The 14,955-nt window shown below is 46.5% G+C and overlaps 1 long non-coding RNA gene across 1 annotated transcript; it reads right to left on the minus strand.

The window, feature by feature from the left end:
- Positions 1-7,982: 7,982 nt before the first annotated feature.
- Positions 7,983-14,737, minus strand: LOC141726932 (uncharacterized). The gene is made up of 2 exons (XR_012577892.1): positions 14,560-14,737; positions 7,983-10,896 (listed from the first exon to the last, which is right to left on the minus strand). It is a non-coding gene; the product is annotated as an uncharacterized LOC141726932 (long non-coding RNA).
- Between the last annotated feature and the right edge of the window lie 218 nt (positions 14,738-14,955).

Raw genomic sequence — 14,955 nt, forward strand, 5'->3', positions numbered from 1 at the left:
GGGGGTGCGAAACTGACTGCTCCCTTTGGGGGCATGGGGTATGAGGATCCCCTGCCCCACTGGGGGTTGGCATAGATGGGCCGTCTTGCATTCGCAGTGGGAGGAGGCTGAGTATGGCCCACGCGCCCCCTCCCTCTCCCCTTTCCGCGGGGCCGGGATCTACAGTCCCTAGGGAGGTGTCCTCTCTTCCCTCAGCTCCAACAGATCCCTCTCGGGCGTGCTTGGAGTGGAGGTGCTGCCAGGGAAAGCTGTGCTGGCTGGGGACAGCTCGCTGCGACATGGCCTGCCTGACCACATTTAAAGCAAGCCATTGCACTGGTTAGGGTGTGGACAGCTGCTTGAATGGGTGTCAGTTGTTCTTCTCTTACAACATGTTTAATCATGTCAGCCAAGCTGGCCCCGGCCAGCAGGGAGCGCAAGATATCTTTGGTGACGGAATTACACTGCTGTCACAGGCAGTTGGCCACCACGGATCCCATGGCCACCACAGGCAAGGTAGAGGAGTCTGCTGCTGCTTGCAGGCGATCGACAAACCGTGTGAAGCTTTCACTCTCTCCCTCTTTTATGGCTGACCACGGTGCTGGCTTGGCTACCACCGGAGAGGCAGCACGTATGGCCTCTCTGGCAGCTCGAGTTGTTGCCCTGACTTCCTCAGCTCGCAGTTGTTCGGCTTGCTGCTGTGGTGTAGCCACCTGGTCATGTTTCCCTAGCAGTCTGGACAGGCTCGAGCTGTGTAGTTGCTGCCCTTCCCCAGAAGCCTGGGCTAACGCGGTTGTGCAATGATCCTGCCATTCCTGCTTAAATACAATCAGCCCTGCCCCATCAAAAAGCATGCGGCTTATTTGCGTAATATCAAAAGGGAGCAGATCAGCATTGCTAAAAAGGCCATCCACAAGAGTGGATACTGCAGCTGAGTTGATCCCTTTTTCTGAAATCGCTTTGATAATCGCTTGTACATCTTTGGAGCTAACCGGAGTATATGCCCTTTGTTGGTTTCCCTGCGCTCCGGTGACCCTAAGCGGGAAGGCATGTATCGTGGCTGCAGGTGCCCAGTCCGCACAAGCTATTTTTATTTTTCCCCAATCGGTGAGTTTGTGTTGCGGTTGTCTCCTGATATTGCTTAAAGCTTTATTCGGTTTCACTTGAAACCGCATTAATTCTGCTCTCTCGGCTTCTGAGTCCCAGCCGGACTCAGTCGGCTCTTCCGAGCTGTCTGAGCAGCTGTTGTTTGACTCTGAGCCGGAAGTTGACTACCAGTACATTTCCGGCCCTCCATGCCGTTTTGTGCGGCTTCGACCCCGCTCCTCCCTTCGGGGGTGGTGCAGCTCCTGACCCCTGGGCTTGCCCTGCCTCTCCGAAGGGAAGGATCTCTCCCTTATATGGTAGCAGCATTGGGCGTGGCTCTTGATCGAATATGCGCTCTTTGCTGGTCTCCCACGCATGCGCATCTGTGACTGCTCGCGCGCTCCGCCCATTCCCTGGGTCGCTGGCGCCATGTTTTGCCATGTACGGCGGTGGCGGCGCCATCGCCTGCGTGTCCGTGCTAGCTGCTTTCTCGGCATCTCGGGCTTCTTCCGCGAGCTCCCCCCAAAAGGACCGCGTGCGCTGCTTTGCCTCCTGCGTCGGATCGGTGACCAGCTGGGGAGGGACAGGTAGAGAAACCGCGGATTTTTCGGAAGGTTCCGCGGGGGGGCTGGGACCTGGCGGGCTCCGCGGGAGGGTTGGGGGGGTCCCCTGGGGGCTCCGGGGGGTTTGGGCTCAGGCTCGGGGAGGGGTGGAACGCGCCCAGCCCCCGCGTATTCCTGCCTTCAATCAGATCGCTCTCAGAGGCGGTTTGCGTCGCTGGTCCCACCCCCAGCTTTGGTGTAGCTAATAAACATGTACGTGCGGCTTTCCACGTCTCCTGTTCTTCTGATGCCTTGCGTAGGGCCTCTTCTACTTTCCCCAACGCTTTGAGGCTTTTACCACTGCCTGAGGACTTAGTGTCCTCTGCTAAGGCGGCAGTGCATTTCTCCCACTCTTCCTAATGTAATATATCTACCGGACGTTCGATCGTCCCCAGCTCTAGGAGCCTTGCGATAGCAAGATTAAAATTCCTGAGCTCACATTTAATTCCCCATTGCTCATGAATCGAACTTACAACCTTCGCGATGGCCTCCATGAGGATCGCTGGTCCCGGGGGCGTCCCCCTTGTGCTGCAGACGGTCCCGCCGCTGCAGCCGCTGTCTCTCGTCCAGGCGAATCCCGTTACCCGAGCTCCTTCCCGGGGTTTCGGCACCAGTTTGTTGCCTTCTGATATAAGGCAAAGCGACCTGGTTTCGAAGAGCAGCACAGCGACCCAAACTCACCAGGTTCGCTCAGGCCAAAGAGCATACAGATACCAATGTGGCAGATGGTCAAAGGCCTTTATTGTCTCATCTCGTGGGGTTTTATAGTCTAAGGGGCTTCTCTACGTCAGAGGGGTCTGCAATACTATCTATGGTTAGTAAGGAGTGGAAAGTTACCAGCATTACTATCGTTAGGGGGACTACATTCCTAGTTACATTCCTAGGGTGATCTCTTATCTCAGGGGACTAGGGGAAAATGAATCCTGCTGCTTTCCGTCACATCGCGTGATCTTCCGATCGCCTGTCCCTATCTACCACACAAGTTATAAATCATACTCGTTTAATTAGAGGAATTGTTAGAGGAATTTGGAGAAACTGATTTAGTCGAAGTATACCTTCTAACCCTCTGACTAGATATAATACAGGCTTTCACAACTTTGTCAGAGCTTTATTCCCAACTTTAGGAATTGTACACTTAGAAAAAGCAATAGTGAACATCTCAGCAGAGATGAAAGTAATTGCAAACTCAGTGGCCGATGCCACTGGATAGTTGCAAACAGAAATAAATTCTTTAAAAGAAGTAGTATTTCAAAATCACATGGTATTAGATATGATCACAGCACAAATGGGAGGAGTCTGTACGTTGGTAAATACCAGTTGTCTTACTTACATCAATCAATCAAGGCAAATAATAAGAGATATGCATACAATCTGGCAACATGCAAAGATACTCCATGAAGTAACAAAGCATGATGCATCTTGGTCAACTCACTTATGGGAGACACATCTTGGCTCCCTAATCTAAATTGGTTGAAACAATTATTTATGGGAATCTTGTTGTTAGGAATAATCATTTTGTGTACATGCATATTTAGCCAGTGCTTTTTGTGGTGCTGTTAGTGAACCACAATATCTTATGATGATTAGAAGAGACATAAAATGAAACATAGTGTAAAGAGGAACATATTTCCAGAGAATAAACACACGATGATTTGAGAACAAATTCACAAAAGTAAAAAGAAAGGGGGGATTAAATCCTGTAGTAATTAAATATCCTCTGAACAGAGAGACATGGTTCTCCCAGGAAAATCCTGGGAAGCTGTGTAGAAGCTGTGGGAAACTTACAGGAAAGAATTCAAACAATTAATATCTCTCTGTAACCATTGTTTATAGATATGGTTCTCCAGAGTGTGCTATTCATTGTTCACCAGTAGTGTGAGAGAAGATTCCTAAAGGCCAATCAGGACTTAGGTCCACCATTGTTTCTATAAGAACTGTAGATTTCTAATAATAAAGTGTCTTTTCATGCCTTCTGATGATAAAGTCTCTGTATCACCTTTAGCTGTCCCCGATACCCCTTCAGTGACAGAATCCTAAGTGGTATGTAACAAAAGGTTAACCACAAGTAACATTGTAACAAGATGTGCAAGTAAAACAAGCAAGATAGCAGGGCAAGTGAGATAAAAAACGCCATCAAGAGCAAGACAGCAAGTTTTGATGGAACTTGCAAACTGCAAAATTAGCTATAAACAAGTTAGACTGAAAAACAAGAAGCACCAGGCATGTGCTGAAGATAGAGGTAAAAAGTTCAAACATGAGGAAGACTACAGAAGTCTTCATCACAAGACCACCAGAAGACTGATGACCACCACAGAAGGAACTGAGGTATGTGCAGAAGCAACAAACAGTTGTAAAACCATGACACAGCTTTATGCAAATATGAGTATGCTAATTATATGTTGTAATCATGATGTTGAGCGGAAAGACTTTTAAAATGTAACTGCAGGCTAAAGAAGATTGAGTGAGATTTTGGCAGAGAGATCCCTCTCACTCCCAGCTCTGAATAAACAAATACCTTTTCTGTAGCTGTCTGACTATGGAGTTTTATTTTCTTGCCCAGTTTTCTGCTTCAGTTGCCAGCAGGAAAGAATTCCTTGCAAGATGTACCTGATTTGATCTGGAGAGAAGGCTACCAGGTCTAGTCCTATCTGGGGTGCCAGAAATCTGATGCCTTAACAAACCTGTAAATGAAACAACACTCACTTTGGAGATATTAGTATAGGAGGTAAGATGAAGGTTGATATTTATTGGAGACCTCCAGGGGCAGATATAGAAAATGTCCACAAAAGCCCAGCCCCACAGGGTAAATACATATTTATAAGTTTAGCAAATTTGCATAATTGACAAAAATCACCAATTAGGAGCACAAGTGTTGATGCAATTCCCCCCAGTTCAAGCCCCTTCTAAATCCTCCCCCCCTCAGATGGGACTGAACTTTTTTGATGAAAATGTGCCTCAAAGAGCTGTTTTTCAGCCTTGGTTCCCAGGAAGAACCAAGATAGCATAGGGGTCTTGGAATGCATTTTGTCTTTCTGCCTATCAGGGCAGGGAAAAGTACTGGCAGAACTAGCTATGAGTGCATTAATAGACTACAGAGCTCCAAATCTATGTGTAAAGAATACAGAGAATATATAAAAGAAAAAAAGGCAAAAATCACTAGGCTTCACTCCCAGGCGGGGCTTCTGGTTGTTCAGCCACTTAGGGGCTGAGTTAGGCTACACTGAGGTGATGCCTCCAGTGTGTCATGATTGACAGATGCTGTGGAGTTGAGTGGTATGGGGGGCAGGGCACTACCTCACAAGAGGAAGACCTGACCCACCCCATATCACACATTCCAAGGCCCGAAGAGGTCTTGAAACAAATTACCTTTTCCAGTCTCTGACACCAACATGAGGCTCAAAGGGTTGAGATAGCAACAGATGGGCCCAGAGTGGGTTAGAAACATTTCATTTAAGATTTTGCTGTATTAGGTAGAGAGCCACTGGTCACAATGTTACTTGGTCTGTTCATGTGGGTGTGGTACCTACCCCTGTATATATTCCCATATGTGCTCCCCACAGTGCTCTTTTTCAGAGCAGGGAGAGGGTTCAGGATTGCTTTGTTGCTGTACTGTGGAATATCAGTTTATGACATGATAACATCAAGGACAATGATGGTCATTTGGGATGTATATTCAGTGTTGCTCTCTGCCATAGTTTGACACTGGCTGAACTCCAGGCACCCACAAAAGCCACTTACTCCATCCCCTGCTACAGCTGGGCAGAGGAGAGGGAAAATTTAAATGAAGGGTTGAGATAAAGACTGGTATAAAACAGTCCAAGGGCAAAGCAGGCTCAACTTAGAGATACAAAGCGAGTTTATTGTTAACAAAATCAGAGGAGGATAATGAGAAGTAAAATAAGCCCTTAAAACCACTGTTTCTTCCCCCAACCCCTCCTTCCTTCCCACCAACAGTGCAGGGAGATGGGGTGGGGGTTTGGTCAGTTCATCACCCGAGATTTTCTTCTGCTGCTCAGGGAGAGGAGTCCTTCCCCTGCTACATCGTGGGGTCCCTTCCCATGCGAGACAGTTCTCCATGAACTTCTCCAACATGGGTCCACTCTCACATTGCAGCAGTCCTCCTAAAACTGCTGCAACATGAGTCCCTCCCATGGGCATACAGTCCTCCCAAAACTCCTGTGATGTGGGTCACTCTTCTACAGGGTGCAGCTCTCCAAGGACAGGCTGCTACAACCTGGAAGCAGGGGTCCCCTCTCTCCACTGTGTCTTCCACTGGACCACAGCCTCCCCTGGGCATCCACCCACTCCTGTGTAAGCACCTCCCCCATGGGCTGCGGGTGGATCTCTGCATCCCCTGTGTATCCCCATGGGCTGCAGGGGGACAGCTGCTTCCCCATGGTCTTCACCACAGCCTGCAGAGGAATCTCAGCTCTGGCACCCGGAACACTTCCTCCCCCTCCTTCTTCACTGCCCTTGGTGCCTTCATGTTGTTTCCCTCACATGTTCTCACCTCCTCCTCTTCTCTAGCTGGAATTAAAACTGAGTGCATCCCACTCTGTTTTGATTTTCTTCTTATATATGTTATCACAGAGGCGTTACCATCATCTCTAATTGGCCCAGCTTTGGCCAGTGGCTCATCCATCATCAGACCCATCAGGGATTGGCTGTGCCAGACATGGTGGAAGCTTCTAGCAGTTTCTTACAGAAGCCACCTGTGTGGCTCCCCCCCCACTACCAGAAACTTGGTTGAGCAAAACCAACACACTAGCTTACCCTTACTTCGAGCATTACCTCTCAGGATTCATTAAAAATTACTCCCAGTTTATGGGGAGAAGAGGGGAGGATGATTTTCCCCAGATTTTCACCCGCTTTTTTCTTCTTGAGGCCTGTTGCAGCAGCTTATGAGAATTTTTGAATTCCCTTTGGATGTTAAGGAAAGCATGTTCTTGTTGCTGAGTCTGCCAGGTCTCAGTGCGGTCCACACCATGTTTAGAGCCAATAAAAAGATTTCTAGGGAGGTTGTTCAGATATCTGCTCTGAGGGTAGATAGTCATGAGTGGCATGGAATGTGGGAGAAAATGGGCCAGTTCTTGGAGAAATTCTCTGCTCCCATGGTTTGGGAGTTCATCCCTGTGATGCTTTGTGAAGGCTGACCTAGAACAGAGGCTAGACGGAGTTAAAGAATAAAGTAGGTATTTATTAAAAGGCCTCAGTGGACACACTTTGGGTAGTACAAGAGCCCAGCCAGGGCTACACTGGTCACAAGGTCTCTCACTTTTATAAGTTCTGGTTCATTGGCATATTGGAGTTAATTGTCTAATTATAGCTTTAGGTTATGAAATACCATCCTTCTTGTTTTTCTCTCTTCAGTCCACATTGTTTATGCTCTTGGGCGTGAGATTTGGATCAGTTGTCCTTGGTCCCAAGCTAGGAAAGGAATTGTTTTGTCTAGCTACTCTGTGAAGACAGCTTGCCATCCCTTAACATGAAGCACAGAACTACAAACTAAATCAGCACAGGATCTGAAAAAACATAAAAGCCAAAACCTAAGGCATCACCTGAACAACTACAGGTCTCTAATGAAGTGCCAGGATATTTGCAAGCACAATGCTGTGGCAAATCCAGAGACTAGTAACGTATTGCAGTGTGCTCAATCGTGGCTACTGTTAAGAAAATTAATCCACAAACATCAGAGGTTTATGTCCAAAAAGGAGACAGAAGAGTCCTTTTACTTTATTTGAATAAAGGGAGAGGCCATGGGGCATTCCCCTGGGATCTCTCGAATTTTTGGAGGACACAGCCTCCTTTTTATCCTAATTTCCCAGCTGCATTTCCCTTCTCTCTTTCCCCATTGGCTGAGGTACTTGAGAGGTACAGACTTCCTGATACGCCTGATACTGAAGATTTCCATCTAATGTATGACCCTCTCTTTTAATTTTTAATTCTTATGGAATTTAGGGTTTTTCCCTATTGTATCTTTCAATGTTCAATTTTATTTATCAGCCAACCTACAGTTTGTTTTTGTCCTGGTTCAGGGCAAATTTGGGAGAGAACCCCCAGAGGGGTTCATCTAGAAAAGCAGATTCAATTGGGCCCTCCCCCAACCGGTTTGGAAAAAATACCTCCTTGGAGAAAAGTGGAAAAAACTGTTTATTAAACAATAAAACCTCTTGCTGCTCCAAAAGAGATGACAAACGCAGAAAAGTCCCCTACCTGGGTTGCAGCTTGGCTCACTCAGACTCTTATCAGTCCCTCTGTGTGATGGTGTTCACAGGGGTCTTATGTTGAGGGAAAAAACGAAGATCTGACTCCATATTTCAGAAGGCTTAGTTTATTATTTTATGATATATATCACATTAAAACTATACTAAAAGAATAGAAGAAAAGGTTTCATCAGAAGGCTAGGCTAAGAATAGAAAAGAATGAATAACAAAGGTTTGTGGCTCGGGCTAAGAGTCTGAGCCAGCTGGGCTGGGATTTGCCATTAATTATAAACATCCAAGATGGGCCAATCAAAGATCCACCTGTTGCATTCCACAGCAGCAGATAACCATTGTTTACATTTTGTTCTTGAGGCCTCCTAGCTTCTCAGGAGGAAAAAATCCTAAGGAAAGGATTTTCATGAAAAGATGTCTGTGACATGTCACCTTTTTTTATTTAGTTAAATTAAGAAGAAAAGTGTTTGTAAATTCATCTGCTGGGCCCATGCAGAGGAAAGAACAAGCACTTGACAGGTTATCTGTTGCCAATCAAAACCTCAATCAAGTGCTGATGTGAAATGATCAGGGAAATTCTTCACCTGTAGAACATAAAATTCTATCATATCACTAAAACAATCTTACAATATAAGAAAATGCATAAACAATGCAAAGAAAGTTCAAGTCCAAACTGAAATACACACGGCCAGGAGACTTCTTCTCCTTTTTAATGCCTTTATTAAAAGTGATCAGCTCAGGATTGGGCGGCTCGGCAGGGCTGCAGTCCCCGTCGCATCTCCCAGGGCGACTCAGAGGAGGAGGATATGCGCAGCTCCGTCCACTAGGGGCAGAGCCGGGCATCCAGTCCTCGTGGGAGCCTTAGGGCGTGATGTCCCCGTCAGATGTTGATCCTGTGACCTTCCCAGGTGGCTAGTCCCAGCGTTGGGACCACTCCCTGCTCAGGGCGAGAGGGACTCCGCATCTCTGCAGGCTCAGCACTTGGCTCCTCATGTCCAGACATCACTTTAGTCTCTCAACTCTTATTTGGCTCGTTGTTTTTGGGGTTTTCTCGTTGCATTTCGAGTCGGGGTCCCACAAAGCATTCTGGACTTTGGAGTCACTTTGCATAACCCCCCCTCCACCCTCTCAGGTGTCTTCCCTATGCTGTAAGAGAGCACTGCCTCGGGGAAGGGCCATCCACCCCACCCAGCCAGGCCTTTTACTAATACAAAAGAGGAGATAAGTCTCAATGACCCGGTATTACAATAAGAAAGCACTAAGAACCCTGGCAGAGACAGATCTGGCTGCGTCTCTGTAACTCTTTCTCACAAAAAAAAAAAAATTAACCGAAATTTTGTACATAACAGTCCCCCCTCTTTTTCTTTGATCGAGCTTAAATTCTTAAGCTCGCATCAACTCACAATTTTTTGTTTTGAATCGACTATAAATCTCTTGTGCACTTTGGTAATCATGGTTACTTAACCTTGTTACTTTTCTTGGTTTCTTCAGGTTGGTTTGTACAGCCAATACTGTTTTACTAAAACAGATAAATAAGCATAGTAAAAAGAGCAATCCTCCAAGTCTACACATAGTGAGAAAAACCACCTTTTGCCATACATATTTTCTGAAAATCTCTAAGTTCTCCCACCCACTGGGATCAAGTGTAGGAGTTTGATCTTGATTATTTACACATGCTAATCTTTTTATTTCGTTTGAAATGTCCCTAATAATTGAATTCTTTTTTTTTTAATACTGCCTGGAGCCGGATGACTTTGTTCAACACAGATATTGGGATCTGAACTTGGCTATTACAATTTTGGATTTTCTCAATTTCTATTTCACTTTCCCGGTTTTGTTTAATTTCTCCCAAATCATTATATATAGGAACTCCCAAACTGGATCCAGTTTCTTTGCGTAATAAGAAAATTGGTGTTATCACCCTAGCAATGCAGTTGCCAGATGAGATCAAACTTAGGGGTTTAGAGCTCCCCTGAAATGTGTTCCAAAAGGGGTTTATCTCTTTTCCAGTACACTCATCTAAATACTTGTAACAAACAATTTTTCTTACCATTTTCACCATTTCTTTGCTTTTTACTAGATCTGCTGAGCTTGTTTCAGCAGCATCACATTCAAAGCAAAACCAGGCTACCTCTATAAGGCACTCTCCTAGGAGTGGCTGCCTAAAAGTGGCAGTATTCTGGGTCATCCAGTACACTCTCTTATTTTTCTGATAAAGGACCAATTGGGAGGGGTTAACACAATCAGGGTTAGAACTGATGTGGACTCTCGACAAGGAGCTCACTTCCTCCTCATAGCGGGGTTGGTAGCCTTCACTGCACAGCTCTCCTGGGCTCCCCTGAGCACCACCAGCAATCAGAGCCATCAGTACTACCCTTCCCAAGAGCCTGGTATGGGTCATCTTGCACAGCCTGCCCACCCGGCCTTGCCTCTTGGGGAATTTTTTACTGAGGAGAAGCTTCCAAGCTCTTTAGAGTCCCTTCTACCTGCTTCTCTGGTTAAACCTCTCTTGGTCTGTTCCCTACAAATTTTAGTTTCCCCTAGGGGAGTGTTCTGTAGAGGATTAACCTGGAGTCTTTAGAAATATATTGGGGAACTTAAACTAGAATTACTTATTTACAGCCTTAAACTTTTTACCAACATAATTTACACAAAACAGTTTTAAAACATTTTAAGCAATATTAGAACTCTGATGCCAATTTTTTTCTATACAGTTCAGTCTTTTTGACTCTTCCTCCTGAGAGTCAAATTTAAATCTCAGTATACTCAGGTGAATTACCTTGTGATGTGGATGAATCCTTTTCCAGTGCCCGGAGGTGGGTGGTGTGGACTCTGGCCCAATGCCAGAGGGAAAAACTGAGAGTCTGGCCCAATGCCAGAAGGAGAAAGGTGTGCAGTCCAGTCCAATGCCAGAATGCCAGTAGGAAAAACTTGGTGTTGAATCCTGGTCCAATGCCAGGGGTGAGAGTGATGTGAGTCCAACCATCTTAGTAATGAAGAATACCTGAAACGGGCTTTCAAACACAGGCATTAATGGTCTACTGTTAATGATTTTGTCAAAACTCAGCTTCTCTGTTTAATGTTATCAGTAATTTCTCTTTTTCCATAGCTTGTATGTTTCTCTCATCAACTTCTGCATACTCTGTATTTTGGAAGGAGTTGTATTTCTCAGCTAACTTAACTCTCAAAGTACTCTTATTCCACTATTTTTCTGTGTATTTAATTCACTGGTTTTCTGTTCTATTTTTCAAGATCTTATTTATTTCTTGCTTCTGTTTCTTACTTTCACTTAGAGCTTAAATACTTCTTTCAACCCCTTACACTTAATTTTTTTCCTTTTTTTTTTCTTTACACTTCTACACAATACACTTCCCTCTAAGAAGATGTGGTAAAGCTTGTAACTACATTACCTCTATTCTAATTTGTTTATATCACTCTCTCATTTCTCATTCACTTTCACACATTCCTCCACACCTTTAAGACACAAACTTATTGCTAGAAAATCACGGATCCCTATAGCCCCCCTTCACCTTGGGGTTGGCCCACAGGTCTCAGTATCTTTGGGCCTCTTGGAAGGGCCCTGACTCTGGTTGCCTCTGGTGCACATTCACCTGTGAGGCTGTCTGCGTGTCACTCACACTCTTACAGCTACGGCTCCCTCACCCATCTGGGGAGCACTAGTCTGGTTTGCAGGTCACACACACACTTTGGTCACAGCCCCCACCCGCGCGGGGGACACAAGCCTGGTTTGCAGGCCACACACACACTTCCACTGCCCCCTTCCCACCTGCCCGGGAAGTTGAGGCTGACTATACTTGTGACTCACTCTCACACACACAACAAGACAACAATAAGGTACCTTTTACTTTCACACTACTTATTACAAGTTTAGTTTTACTGGCCAATTTTGGTGCTATTGGATATCTTTTCTACCTAGCTGTTTTTGTCTAACTTCAGATGTTACTTTGTTGAGACAGGACTTATCTGCTCCTGTAACAACCAAAAATTCAAATTAAACATTTAGGGATCCCACCTCTAAGTTTACCAAGGGCTCGTCTAGATGTTGCATCGGGTCCCCTAAAGTATAAAGCCCCTGACCCCTCTACTTGTCACTTCTAAGGATCTTCCCTAAATTATCTTGTTCCGTGGCTATTGCCACATCGAGACTGAGCTTCTTACAAAACCTCCTGATGTGTCCTGGCTCTCCACAGTAATAGCAATGTCGTTGTCTCAAAGGGACTTGAGGTGTCTCTATCCCTCTTGCACCTGACAGTACAAGAGGCCTATCCTTGCCTCCTCCTGGTGGCGGACCCGCCCACCCTGCACTTTCTCTAGCTACAGCAACCATGATATTAGCCTTGCCCTTTGCTTTTTCTTCTTCTCTCCTTAAATACACCTTCATTGCCTCTCTTAATAACTCATTTATGTCCTTCGCTTGCCACTCTTCCATCTTTTCCAGTTTCCTCCTTATATCAGGCCAAGATTTGGTAACAAACTGGACTTTTAGTAGCATTTGACCTTCTGGAGTGTCTGGGTCTATTCTAGAGTACAACTGGAAGTTCCGCCTTAGGCGATTAAGCCAGGAAGCAGGAGCTTCATCTTTCTCCTGTGTACCCTCAAATGCCAATTGGGTGTTAGTTCCTTTGGGAACTGACTCTTTGATTCCCCGTATTATCAAAGACCTATATTCCATCATGGCCTTCCTCCCCTCCTCCTGGTTAGGGTTCCAGCTGGGATCCGTTAGTGGCAATTTCTGTTCGCCTGATGGCACCTGGGGTCCTGGACGGTTATCTTTCTCCCAAATTCTTATGCCAGCCACCCTAATCATCTGGACCTCTTCTGGAGAAAATAATATACTCAGGATGGAATTCATCTCCCCCCAGGTGTAGATATTTGGATCTAGAAATTGATCCACTTGGTTAGCTATGCCCACTGGGTCCTCAACTAAATGCCCCAACTCTTTCTTGAATCCTCTCACCTCAGAAGCAGTTAGGGGAGCATTCACAAAGCTAACACCTCCCACTACTCCTCCCATAGGAAGCTCTCTGAGGGGAAAGAGTCTCTCTGCCTTGGAGGTCTTGGATCTGGTGCTACAGTACGGCCCATCTTCAGATGCCAAACTACTTTGAGGGATATCTGGGTTACCCTGAACTTTCTGCCCATCAGCAGGTGTATTTGCTGATAGCTGTTTATCGGGCGAGGAGGCATTTGTGTCCCAACTAGGAGGAGCTAAAGGGACAGCAATAGGAGGGGGAGAAGAGCCTGAGTGGATATTAAGTGCAGCTGGACAAGGGGTGGAGAATGCAGCAGGTGGAGTAGGCACTTGTGGTGGTGCAGAAGGAACTGGAGGGGATACTGGGTTTGTCATAGTGGAAGCTGAAGAGGTAGAAGAAGGAGTCTGAGCAGGTGCTAATGAGATGGCAGCCGGGGGAAGAACCAGACCTGCCATTTGAGGTGCTTGAAGAAGAGGATTATAAGGTGGAGGGGCAGAAGGAGGCAGATAATCCAGGGGATCCCATCTTTTACTAGTCCTATAATCCCCTCCTTCATTCCCCTCTTTCTTCTTCTCTACCTTACAAATCCGCACCCCTTCATCCCCAACAGCGCTGTTTTACCAGCAAGCTACATACAATAATTGCTCAGGATCAGTATCCCCTCGGGCTGTCAGACAATTATTTAATTGTTGGCACATCCACTTATCCTTTGTCCCACACCAAGGCCATCCTCCTTGTAACTCTAATTCTGGCCACACTTCCATAAAATAATGGATCATTTTCACTTTATCTAATCCCTCCGTGGCCTCTATAGAATCCCATTTTACTAACAGTTCTCCTAAGAGACTATTGGGATGTATATACCTCAGTCTCTTGCCGGTCTTTTTACTATTACACCCTCCCATTTTACAGGTCTTAACAGTAAAAAATCCCAAAGGTGCCTTTACTGACTGGTAATTTCAAAAAGAACCTTCTTTGAGGAGCTTCAGCCTCCTCCACTGAAACTTCAAATTTCTGCGTGATGCTCAGGACTTTATACTGAAACAACTGCCCAATCTCTTGATTGCCTAACTTTCCCCACGTCTGGTCTTACATCTATCGGGACTTGAACACACGAAGGCTCGGCCTAAGAATCCGGGTCGTTCCTGACTCCCTCAGTCAGGAAAAACAACTGCCTGATTTTTAGTTTGCCTAACCCGCCAATTTTTAGGCTTCACCGTATCAGGACTTAAAAGCAAACCACAGCCTCCTTCGCTGGGGTTTGTGCCTGGCTCCTGTTCCAGGACTTACTTTTGCCTGCAGGGCTTGTGAGCTACCTGAATCCTTCTCGGGACTGACAAAATCTTACGCGAATCCTTCTTGAGACTTACAAATGCTACCCGAATCCTTCTCGGGACTGACAAATCTTCCTGACTTCCCTCTGTCAGGGCCTATTTTGGGTGCGTGCCACTCATACAAATATTCCCTCCGCACGCCTGGAGGGGGGGGGCCCTTTATTCCCCCTTGGGAGACTCACTCGCGCTTATTCCAAGCTCCGCCCCCTGTTCCCGGCCGGCTTTCTCTCGAAAGCACGGAACCGCGGTACTGAGAGGTCCACTATCACTTTGAAGGTCCGGCTGCCGGCCCCTGTCTCATTCACACACACATGCGCACGTCTCCCGCTCCCGCCACCGGCTTTCTCACCAATCCGGTGCTCCGGTGCTCCTCTGTGTCGCTGGTCCTGAGCCGATCCCTCTGGTCCCGGTAGCCAGCTGTCCTGAAGTTCCAAGATGGCCAGTCTTGAGTCTTCTTGTGGCGTGGCTATTCCGGACGAGCGCCCCCAGCTGAAATAAACAGGGCCAGGAGACTTCTTCTCCTTTTTAATGCCTTTATTAAAAGTGATCAGCTCAGGGTTGGGCGGCTCGGCAGGGCTGCAGTCCGCGTCGCGTCTCCCAGGGCGACTCAGAGGAGGAGGATGTGCGCAGCTCTGTCCATTAGGGGCAGAGCCGGGGGATCCGGTCCTCGTGGGAGCCTCTAGGGCGTGATGTCCCCGTCAGATGTTACTTTGTCAGTGCGGTCCCCCTCAGTCTCGGCGCTGGG

The sequence above is a fragment of the Zonotrichia albicollis genome, chromosome W (assembly GCF_047830755.1).
Source record: "Zonotrichia albicollis isolate bZonAlb1 chromosome W, bZonAlb1.hap1, whole genome shotgun sequence".
Taxonomy (NCBI): Eukaryota; Metazoa; Chordata; class Aves; order Passeriformes; family Passerellidae; genus Zonotrichia; species Zonotrichia albicollis.